This window comes from Echinops telfairi, unplaced genomic scaffold (genome assembly GCF_000313985.2).
Source record: "Echinops telfairi isolate 266 unplaced genomic scaffold, ASM31398v2 ScPeMD7_25;HRSCAF=90, whole genome shotgun sequence".
Classification (NCBI taxonomy): domain Eukaryota; kingdom Metazoa; phylum Chordata; class Mammalia; order Afrosoricida; family Tenrecidae; genus Echinops; species Echinops telfairi.
In genome coordinates this window covers 32,651,993-32,663,275 of record NW_022103922.1, presented here as the reverse complement: position 1 = coordinate 32,663,275, position 11,283 = coordinate 32,651,993, and the positions used below count along the sequence as shown (strand labels likewise).

The 11,283-nt window shown below is 47.3% G+C and overlaps 1 protein-coding gene across 1 annotated transcript in view; it reads right to left on the bottom strand.

Annotated features, from left to right (window-relative positions):
* Positions 1 to 11,283, bottom strand: part of PHF24 (PHD finger protein 24) — a 57,299-nt gene that overhangs the window by 45,286 nt on the left and 730 nt on the right. The window lies entirely within an intron of this gene.

Sequence of the window (11,283 nt, the reverse complement as noted above, 5' to 3'; positions counted from 1 at the left end):
TATGCACACTGCACATGTCTTATTTTGAAGTAGAAAACAAAATGGAACAAAAACACCCGGCAGGCTGGATAAATGTCCTGGGCGGCCGCATGTGGACCGCGGGCAGTAGTTTGAGGAGGCCTGCTCTAAAAGGATTTCATCACTTTTAACGCAGGGGTTCCCAACTTGGGGGTCGAACGACCCTTTCACAGGGGTCACCCGATTAATAACAGTAGCAAAATTATAGTTATGAAGTAGCAACGAAATAATTTTATGGTTGGGGGTTCACAACATGAGGAACTGTACTAAAGGGCCGTGGCATTAGGAAGGTTTTGAACCATTGTCTTAACGGATCTGGAAATACAATTTAGAAACAAAAAAAAAATCCACACAGGATCATTTAAGCAGAGATAGACAGCTCCTAATATACCTCTGACGGAAGAAAAAGCCTACCCTATATGAGCCTACCCTCTCTGACTGTGGACACATATCAAAGAACATTTGTTTAGGGTGTTAAGGGTGGAAACAACCCCAGGCGGACCATTTCTGAGGAATTTGAATATCTTGGTGCTATATAAATGAGAGAGGCAACACAAGGGCAACCTAATGAAAAACAAAGGGCTTGAGTAGACATTTCACCAAAGAAGATCTACAAGGGACCAACAACCTGCAGAAGTATGCACTATTATTAGTTAGAAGGGAAATGCAAACCCACACCACCATGAGACAGCACTTTCCTCTGGCGAGGATGGCTGAAAGGGAACCACCAGTGTTGTCGAGAAGGTGGAGACACCTGGAGCCGTCATCTCTTGCCTGTGGGAGTGCAAATGGTGCAGTTGCTGTGGAAAGAAGGGGCTGTTCCTTACCAAGTGCAACACAGATGTACCAGATGACCCAGCAGTTCCCCTCCCAGGGGTACAGGCAGTCTTCCAGGGATAAACGTCCCACTGACGGGCAATTCTAAGATGCCCTTTTAACTTATGTAGATGTTCCCTTTCTTTGAAATCACTGAACCATTCTTCTTCATGATCACCTCCACCTGTTGCCGGTGCAGCTTTTTTTTTTTTTTTTTACATTTTAATGAAGTCCGTTTATCTTTTTTTTTTTTTTAGATTTAAACATTTTATTAGGGGCTCATACAACTGTTATCGCAATCCATACACACATCAATTGTGTAAAGCGCATTTGTACATCATTCTCAAAACATTTTCTCTCCACTTAAGCCCTCGGCATTAGGTCCTCATTTTTCCCCTCCCTCCCTGCTCCCCACTCCCTCATGAGCCCTTGATAGTTTATAAATTGGTATTTTGTCATATCTTGCCCTGTCCGACGTCTCCCTTCACCCACTTTTCTGTTGTCCGTCCCCCAGGGAGGAGGTCACATATAGTTCCTTGTAATCGGTTCCCTCTTTCCTACCCACTCTCCCTCTATCCTCCCTGTTTCGCCACTCACATCACTGGTCCTGTAGGGCTCATCCGTCCTGGATTCCCTGTATTTCCAGTTCCTATCTGTACCAGTGTACATCCTCTGGTCTAGCCAGACTTGCAAGGTAGAATTCGAGTCATGGTAGTGGGAGCAGGGAGGAAACATTTAGGAACCAGAGGAAAGCTGTATTTCTCATCGTTGTTACATCGCACCCTGACTGGCTCATCTCCTCCCCGAGACTGGCGCAGCTTTTTGATCACCGAAAAACCTGTCCGGTTTTTTGCAAGCCTTTTATTGCACTGTACTAGGTTATATAAGAACCATATGTAGCTGTGCTGGCTTGCCTACAAATTCAACTTAAAGAACTCAGTTTGTTCCTAATGTAGTGTACCCCAAAGACAGGAAAGTGGGGGCACAGAGATGTGCACACCAATATTCATTGTGGCACTATTCATAATAACCAAAGGGTGGAAATCACATAGATATTCATCAACAGGGATGCGGATAAGCAAAATGCAATATTAGTCAGCCATCAAGAGAAATGAAATTCAGATGTATGAGGGGGTTACCCCCCAAAATGGAAAAAAGCCCCGCTGACGTGAGGGGCATAGTGCATTTGGAGTTTGTTTCACTCGGTCAGACTGTTAATCAAGCTTTCTTTTCAGAGGTTCTTACAAGATTGCATAACAGTGTGTTGCAAAAAGAGCCTGATTTGTGGCAGAAGGGGGACTGGTTTTGGCACCACAACAATGCACCCGCTCACGCAGCCACCTCAGTGTGCCAGTTTTTGGCAAAAAAACAGCAGGCCTCTCTTGCCTCACGCACCTGACTCACTTGACCTTGCTCTGTGGAACTTCCTTTTGTTTCTGCAAATGCAGAGGGACATCAAAGGACAGCGAGTTGACTATGTAGGAGGGGTGGTGAAAAACATGAGGGAGGTGCCGTCAGCCACCCAACCAGATGAGTTTCAAAAATGTTTCCAAGAATGGAATCGCAAATTTGACGAATGTATTGAGTATAATGGAGAGTACTTCGAAGGTGATAAGGTTGTTTTGTAAAAAAAATTAAATACATAGCTTTGGGGGAAAAAAATTCCGTTTTCTTTTGGGCTACCCCCTCCTGTGCTATGGTATGGATGGCCCTTGACCACGTTGTTAGGGCTGCTGACTCAGTTCCGACTCACAGAGGAGATGTGTACAACACAATGAAACTCGGCCCTGGTTCTCGCCATCCTCACAACTGTTGTCATTTTGGGGTCCATGGTTGGCAGTCGCTGTGGCAATCCATCTTGTTGAGGGGCTCCCTATGCTTTTTGGCCACCTTTTAGTCTGTCAAGCATGAAGTCCTTCTCAGGACTTGCCACCCTCACTTCCAAGGAGCTGCAGCTGTACTCCCTTCTAGACAGGTCTGCTTATTCTTCTAAGAGGTCCTCGTACATTTAATGCTCTTGTCAGACACAGAGAGATAAATACTATACAATCAGAAATTTCTATAATGGACAACTGCAAAGAAACAAAACTTATTAGTGGTTAGGGCAGTGGTTACTTCATGGGCACTGAGTTTCTATTAACAGTGATGAAAAAATGGTACATGAATGGTGGTATTGGTTGTACAACACGGTGAATGTCATTAATTGTGTAAGTAAAAATGGTTTGGGGGTAAACGAGAGAGAAAAAAATTGATTGAATCTAGCATGAATGCAAAGATTTAAACAAGGATGATTAATTCCACTGTTTCCCAGGTAAGCAGTGGGGGGTGGTGGGGGGTGGTGGTAAGAAGCTCCAAGAGGGGAGTAAGAAATTAAGATAGAAAAGGCAAATCAATTAAAATATACTTTTCTATTTGGAAAACAGTATTTAGTCATTGCTTTCTTTTGGTAACAAGACTGAAAAATAGCAAAGCTTAACCTGATCTTCTTGGTTCTTAGGGACATTTATAGAAAGTACTAGCTGAGAGGTAACTTAAGTAGAGTGAATTGGAAACTCTTGATGACTGGCAGAAAGGTTGGGGGTTCAAATGCATCCTGAGGTGGCATGGAGAGGGGCCTGCGATCCATTCCAAAAGGTCAGAGACTGGAGAACTCTGTGAAGTCTCTCTACTGTGTACTCACTGGGTTGTTGGGAGACAGAATTGATCCGATGTCTACCAGCAACAAGCTCCATTAGAATATTAGCGGGTGGTCATGATTTTTAAGTTTATAAGAAAGGGGCACAAGCTGGGGGAGAAAGTTGAGACACTTATTTAGACATCGCTAATAACTATACTAAATTCACTTTTTCTAGAAGGATCCAATGGAGGAAAATCAGTGGCATGCTATAATATGGGTTCTTGTTGACGCAGATCACATCATATGAATTATTGAACAGTGACTGGGCAATTAGGAAGGTTACTCTACAAATGAACTGACTAATCATGTGTTAGCTCACTAGCCACAGGACTACAGTCCTGCTACAACCTATTCTCTGTTACGATAATAACAAGAAGTACCAACAAGCTAATCTTAATCATTAATGAGGCCATTATCATGGCGTTGGGAGCTTGTGATTAAAGGGAGTTTTTGAAAACGGAGGCTGACATCCACCAGCAAAATGCATGAACCTAAAAACTGGAAAAAGCAAACGAGCAAGCAAAACAACAAACAAACAAAAACAAATGCTACTCTTCAGCAGCAATCACAGGCTCTGGGCGCTCTGCTATTCTATTTCCAGAGCTGGCTCAATTTTCTAGGTCACTCTTAGGGCAGAGGCAAGAGTAGAATCATTAAAAAAGAAAACGTCAAAATCCAAATAAGACTTCCAGATCATTTTGAATTGATGGCTTTGATTTTGAGAATTAACTTGTGAGGACACCACAGACAAAGTAAAAATTCTTAATATTTAGTGGGAGAGGATCAACTTTGTATGAAGGGGTTCAAACAGTTCATGCAAAAAGTCCATTATCTTTGAATTCCACTTTCCACGAACTGTTTGAAGCCCCCTCATATGTGAAAGACACCTTGATTGAAATCCAGAGTGCTCAAGTACCCGGGATGCGCACCTGCAGAGTCTGAGGCATTAAGTAGAGCAACTTGGCTTTCTGGAGACACAAGCGGGGTGATTAGCGATGGGCAAAAACAATGCCTGATGAGAAAAAGCTCGACCTCTCCCCAGGCTGGGAGGAGTCCTAGGAAGAAGGTGAGTTAAAAGAAAATCAAATCACATAGGTGCTGCAAATCACAACTAATGGCTGCTTCTTTTGCCGGTGGGTGGAATTTGGGTTTTCAGCCTAACAAGGATGAAAAGGGATGAAAGGGTGTTGTACCGAGACAGACGTGACTTTCAGAGAATTTCTGGTAGCTAGGGGAAGGTTTGGAAAAAAATCTCAAGGGGCCCAAGCTGATGGTGGTATGTAACAGAGGGATATACGGCAGGACAGCCATCTGACTGGAAGAGCTGGAGGAAATGAAAACAGATGACAACCAGAATCTTCCTCCGGGCATGAGACGGCTGCCAGGCAGTCAGACATATGTAGGCAGCCCGGAATGTGTGCGTGCAAGACACGCCCAATTCTCTGCAGAGGACCTGCTTACAAGAAGAGATGATTTATAAAGGCAAAGCCACACAGCACCAGACAAAGGAGGCAAGCATGGGTGTACTGGTGCTTACTTACTAATTGTTAGCGAACAATTTCCTATTTCCCCACAGTATCAAAGGTTCTACTTCTAGGTGTGGCTGGCATCTTTCTCCCAACCGCTTGGCACTTTCCTATAGAATCAAAGCCTGTCCTCAAATTTATAATCCCTGCCAGGGACAGAGTACCAGTAAGCGAGGCAAGCATGTGCTTACCTGCATCTACTTACTGATCTGTAGTGAACAGTTCATATGTTTTCCACCATATCAAAACCCATTTGCAAAGGTTTACCACAGATTCGTAAGTAAGCACAAGTCAACCCTTGCTTGCTTTGCTTATTTGGTCCTTCACACACCCCTGGGAAAGGGGTTGGAGAAGGAGAGGAGGTAGCTCCACAGCCGTAGCTGGTGAGGGGTACAAGACAGGGGAAGGCACCGAGGGACTCTCTTCTCCAGCACTCTCTCTTAGCTGTGGAGCGTCTGTGGGGCGACCCTCCTAAGAGCTCAGTTGCCTCTCCCTGCGGGTTAAATGTGAAGTACACTTGCTTGCTTTCATGTGATTCTCGACACAGGAATGGCAGCTATTGGAAAAGGCTCAAAAGCAGCCAACAGTGGTCTGGTCTGCTGGAGGGGAGGAAGCCTTTTCCCAAGGAGCAACAAGGTGAAAGAAAACCTCCTACTGCAGGGACATGGAAAAACAACCAAAGGCAAAGGGCTGAAGAGGAATCCCAGCTTTTCACTGAATCCAGATGGCCCCCACTGCCTTCCACAGAGCATGCATGGGCTATACATCTTTGTTGAATGAATGCTGTAGCAAGTACCAGGCAACACAAACAGTTTATTTGAGATCAGTGTTCACACTCTCCCTTCCCGCAGAGGAACGGATCCAACCAGATCTTCACAACTCACTTTCAGCAACTATGCAGTAGCCTGCCCCTCACATCCACTCTTTGGGGAAAGGTGGAGGCTGAAGGGGAGAGGAGAGCATAGGTAACTATATAGTAAAGATGGGTGGGTTTTCTAACCACAGGGAAGAGCTACTACATTTTGGAACTCGGCCATTTTTCTCCAACCATCATGATCAGAGAGATCAGCATTACCAAAGGCAAGTGCCCGGTAGCAAAGTTCTAGACTCAAGAGTACGAAGCTTGAAAAAGTGTGCCTTCCATTCTGGGTTTGCACTGGAGAAATTCGGCACCAAGCAGTATCAACACAACGAGGTAGACATTTTCAGAGTGATCTACCATTGGCTCCTGGCAGCATGTGCCTGACCGAGTGTATGAGACCCTCAGCCAGAAGGTGATCATGCACAGGGTATGGAAAACCAGAGAACCAGGGTCTGTTTAAAAATGCAGAGTACACAGAGAGCAATACCAACCATGAGACTCTTCAGGGGACTCCTGGTCTCTGAGGAAATCCTGGCACCCAAAGGCCCAGCTGTGGCCCACTGGCTGGTTATTGCTTTAGGAATCCAGTGCCTCAGTCCACTGCTCTTGGAGTCTAGTCCTCGCCAGCCATTTAGTTACCCTGGCGGCAGTCGACCCGCTCTCATTTCTGCACACCCTGCAAGGTGCTATATCTTTTATCAGTTTATCAGTTTATCCAGTGCACAGCACTGGCTTCCGCCAACCCAGAAGACATAGCCACTCCTGCTGCACAAGAACGCTTTTGGGGGGCTTACAAGGAGCAAAAGGTTGAGTAAAACTGTCATCGTGACCGCAGCTCGAGAGGAGAAGGTGTGAGGGAGGACCTGCTGCTGTTTAATATCACAGAGAGCCCACAAAGCTCTAATATACAGGAGAACAAAATTATGGTGTGATCTGGCCTCTCGGGGCCTGGGCTGAGTCTTCATTAACAGCCACAGTGCTACTCCCGCAGAAGCAGAGCAACAGTTAAGAAACATCACACCATCAGTGATTGGCTAGTGATAGCACTCAGCAAGCGGAGAGGCACTCTCTGTTCTCTACCCTGGGCCCCCAAAGCACAGATTCAACCCCATCTAATGCAGTTATTACACCTTGTCATCCTTTCCTTGTCTTTTGACTCGACAAATATTTGTTGAATGCAGCCTACTACGCATCAGGCACAGATCAGGCGCTTAATGACTGTTGGCAGCGTGAACAAACGCAGCCTTACTTAGCCTGTGAGAACGCAGGGTGTGCCTGTGTAGGGGGCATACGTGGAGGATTTTTTTTAAAAAAAAGGTGTTGCTTGAGCTAAATTTTGAAAGATGAGTGGGCGTTACCTCAGTGGATATGGAAAGAAAAGGCATTCCAGGAAGAGGCAAAAGCACGTGCCAAGGCATGCAGCTATATGCGGACCCGGCAGGGCTCGGATGGGATGAAGCCAGGCTGAGTGGTGGATGGAAACAGGCAAGGAAACCTGCTTTCCTTTAAGAACAGCATCAGGACAAAGAATTATTTGAGAGAGGATGCTTGAAACATTAGCTTAGGAGCAAATGTGTATTTGGATTTCAGGGAGGGGCCCAGGGAAAAACCCTGGAGAAAATCACTACCTAGAGCGTTGGATTTCCTGAGGCCAGGGCAAAGAGAGACCTGACAAGTCCCAGGGCCGACCACTGAATTCGCCGCTTGGCCACTTAGCCGCAGGACCTAACAGGAATCTGCTCCACAGCCCAAGAGCTGGGAGGAGTGAATGTGGCAAATCACTGGGGCTTCCCCTCTGGGGACACTGAAGCCTGGTTAGGAGACTCAAGAAGATAGTGTGAGAGTAAGAGAAAGAGTTTTAGTGAGGAGATTGCAGTAAGATGGAACATTTCTCCAAACCAAATAGAAACGCGTTGAAGTAAAAAGACTTTGCAAACGAGACTGGATTTTCAGCTCACACACAGCAAGCTGACGGGCGAGGGAGTTCAGTAGCTTGCAGAAGTAAGAGCCCACGCGTTATTTGCGTACAACTATGGTTTAAAGGACCGCTTATTACAGGAAGCCAGGAGTGTGGCCAGTTCATTCAAAGCATATGGGTAAAAAATAAGTCTGGCAGGTTAATGGCAGGGGCTGCCTGTCAGAGGAGGCAGACAACGGCAGTTGAGTTTGGTGACACTGTGGAAAAGGAAGATTCTACATTAATTCCTGCAGGTGCTCTCTGTAAAGCTGTAATTTCTCCCTCTGGTTTCTTACTATGTTTAGGGAAATGCAGGCTGATTCTACCTCAACTCCTCAAGGACAAACTCATATTTATTTATCATAGTGCTTGGCGAGTAGGTGGCACTTAGTAAATGCATGTGGGTCTCTGAGGGGTTTGCTGGAAAGGAGGGGTGGGGATGGAGTGGGAACTTATAATGGGGAAAGAGTCGTGTCTCCAGCTGGACCTTGATGGTCTTGGTTTCTTGGTCCAAAGTTGATAAGCAATTCCTGTCAGAAGGTGGCCATTAAGATTGAGGAGTGGAATGGGTAATGATTTCCCATCAGAAACGAATAAATCAATTTGGGAAATGAAGACAGCAGAAACCAAATAGTCCCGCTGTGGAGAAGCATGTGGGGCTGAAGATAATAGAGTCTGTAGCTAAGGGGAAAGGGAACTATTTACATGAATAAGATCCCCTTAGGAACAGGTGTACTGGAAACAAAATGTGAGGGGTGCAAGAAATGGGCCCGGGAAGGTCCTCCTCTCCGTGCTTGAGGAAAAAGCCGCACCATCTGAAGAAGGAGAAGGAAGAGAAGGAGGAGAAGGAGAAGGAGAAGAACAAGGAAAAAACAAACAAAACCCAAGCTGGCAAATGTGGGAGGAAGAAAATCCCAAGAATGTGGCTGGAGAATATGTGGAAGATTAGAGACTGAGAAATCTAGGCAGTAAAATCCAGACACATTTTGGGTATGCTCAAATGAACCTAAGGGGACCCATTCCCTACGGTTTCATTTCCCTTTGGAAATCCTCCTCCCCTCCCCAGCCCACCCTCTCCCCGGCCCCCAAGACCTGGTAACGCTCTTAGGCCCACTCTGGAGTATTTGAGTCACAGACTCGTTTTTTTGTAATAACGGGAGTTAGGCATGATTCTTCAGATTTTTACAATGTTAATGTTAACCCAGTGCTGGAGATTAAGGAGGTTAGACCCAAGGTCCAAGATTTGGGGAGCATCTGCTCTACCAAGCGGCTTTTCCAGGATCATAAGTAGATATGAAGCCAAGAGCACTCTGTTAAATATCAATTAATGAATAAACCTACAACCCACAATATTGGAATTGGAGCTAAGATGATATGATTTCAAGGTTTGCTGCTCCCGGTTTTCTCAAAAATACCCGATTACTTTTGTTTCTAACTAGAGGGTTTCAGACTGACAGCATTCTACACAACTTTGCGAGGGGAGGAGTACTCACTATGAGCGATTTTCAGAATGTGCCCCTTTAAGCTGTGCGTGAAGTGCCACACCCATGCTTCAGGCAGCCATCACCGAGTTAAGAACAACAACAAAAACCCAACCCCTAAGAGTTGGTAAGACAGTTTGCTCAGGTTTTCTCACTTGCTTGGTTCCTCTTTTCACTGAGAGACCCCAGGAGCCCAAGGAAGCCACTTCTATTAAAGAAGGCTGTCACTCGATTTGATGGTGTGGAAGAAGGGGAGAAAACCTTCCTGAACTGCTCTCTGGTGAATTCCACGGCGTAACCCCTCACCACTCCATTCTGGACAATAAGAGACACGAGTCCATCCTTGAGCTCAGAGTTACATCCTTGGGATTCGGCTAGAATGAAACTGCTACCAGATCCAGGGGTTGGGGGTTGGGGGTGGTGGTGCAGCAAGCACAGATGCAGAACCTTTGTACCTGCCCCCACCACCACCTGGACAAACACCTCCCAATCAGCATTCCTTGGCTCTGTGTGTTTACTGCCCTCTTCATGCAGAAGCACTGGAGGCCAAAGAGCCTTCTGAGTAGCGTCAGGACCAATGCTTGCTGGTGCACAGTGAAAGGGCCACAAGCAGAGTGTGATCCTCCCCACCCCTCCCCTCCCCCCTTCAAGGACTGCAGCAGTGTGCCTCAGGACGCTGCATTTCCTGAAGCTTCCCCCTGGTTCCCCAGAGCAAATCGTGGGTAAAGCCCACACCCAGAGCCCTCTTCCAGGCCCAATTAGGTCAAGATCCACCCCAAGGCAGTATGACAGCAAGGCTGCCAAGCATGGAAGCCACACCCTGAAATCTGGAGATTCAGTGGAAGTCAGTTCCTGCAGCAATCTCAATCCCTTGTCCTTAGCCACTTGTTTAATCATCACATCTACTGAGCATCTAGCATTCCTCAAGCCCTCTGCTTGGCACCTTCGTGCAACCTATGTTGCTACTGTCTCCCCTTAATAATCCTTCCCAAATAAAATCCCCCCCTAAAAGAGTCACCATTCTATGCTTTGTGACCTTGGGCGAATCATTTAGGCTCCCAGGCTCGGGTTCCTAATGCTCCAAAGAGGCACTCTCCCAAGGGTGCTGGAAGGGTTATATGAGATGGTTAATCGTATACCTGGCTGGCACGCTGGTGCTCCCCAATCCTACCCATCCTTTCTCCCTTCCTTCCAAGGTCTTTCTCTTCCAAGACCTGCCAGCCTCAGTAGTAGCACCTGATTCCACGGCTTCCTTCCGGCCAAACGCGCCTAGGGCCTCCCATCTGCTGCCCGGCTTCAGAGGTCTCCCTGATTCGGGCCCCTCTCTTGGACCCTGCGCTCTTATAGCATTTCTTGCACGCACCAAGCCGGCTTGGGGGCAACCAAGGTGCAAAGACATCTTAACAGGAGGCAACAGATAAAGGTGGTAGCCACACAGGGGCCGCCCACTCTCCACCATGGGGGTGGGGGCTCACAAGTGAGACCACGCTGAGCCCTACAGGGGGTGAAGAAGGCCAAAGTCGTCGTGCATATGGGAAATCGTTCCTAGCACAGGCACCCCTGCAGGATCCCTCTCCCTAATCTGATGGTCCTTTCGGGCAGTTCTAGGGCGCAGTGCAAGGTCCTCTTTTAGGAAAGGGGTCTTTCCTGGGGGCTCATCCCCACTGCGCAGGCTCCCCGAGGCTTTCCTGGGTGCCACTGGGGTCTTCCACAGATGCAAGTCGGACTCCCCTTTGACTGTGGTTCCACTGGGACCCCGAGGCGCGGGGAGTCTTGGGGTGGCTCCTGCCACAGGGGTGCTGGTGCTGCAAGGGGGCGGCTCCACACGCCCCCTCAGGGACTCCTTTCTCAAGCGGCAGCTCAGGCTCCATCTCCGAAACCGAGGCCACCTTGGGGGCGGCTCCCACACAAACACCTTGGAGTCCCCCGTGGGCCGCCCGCAGCCC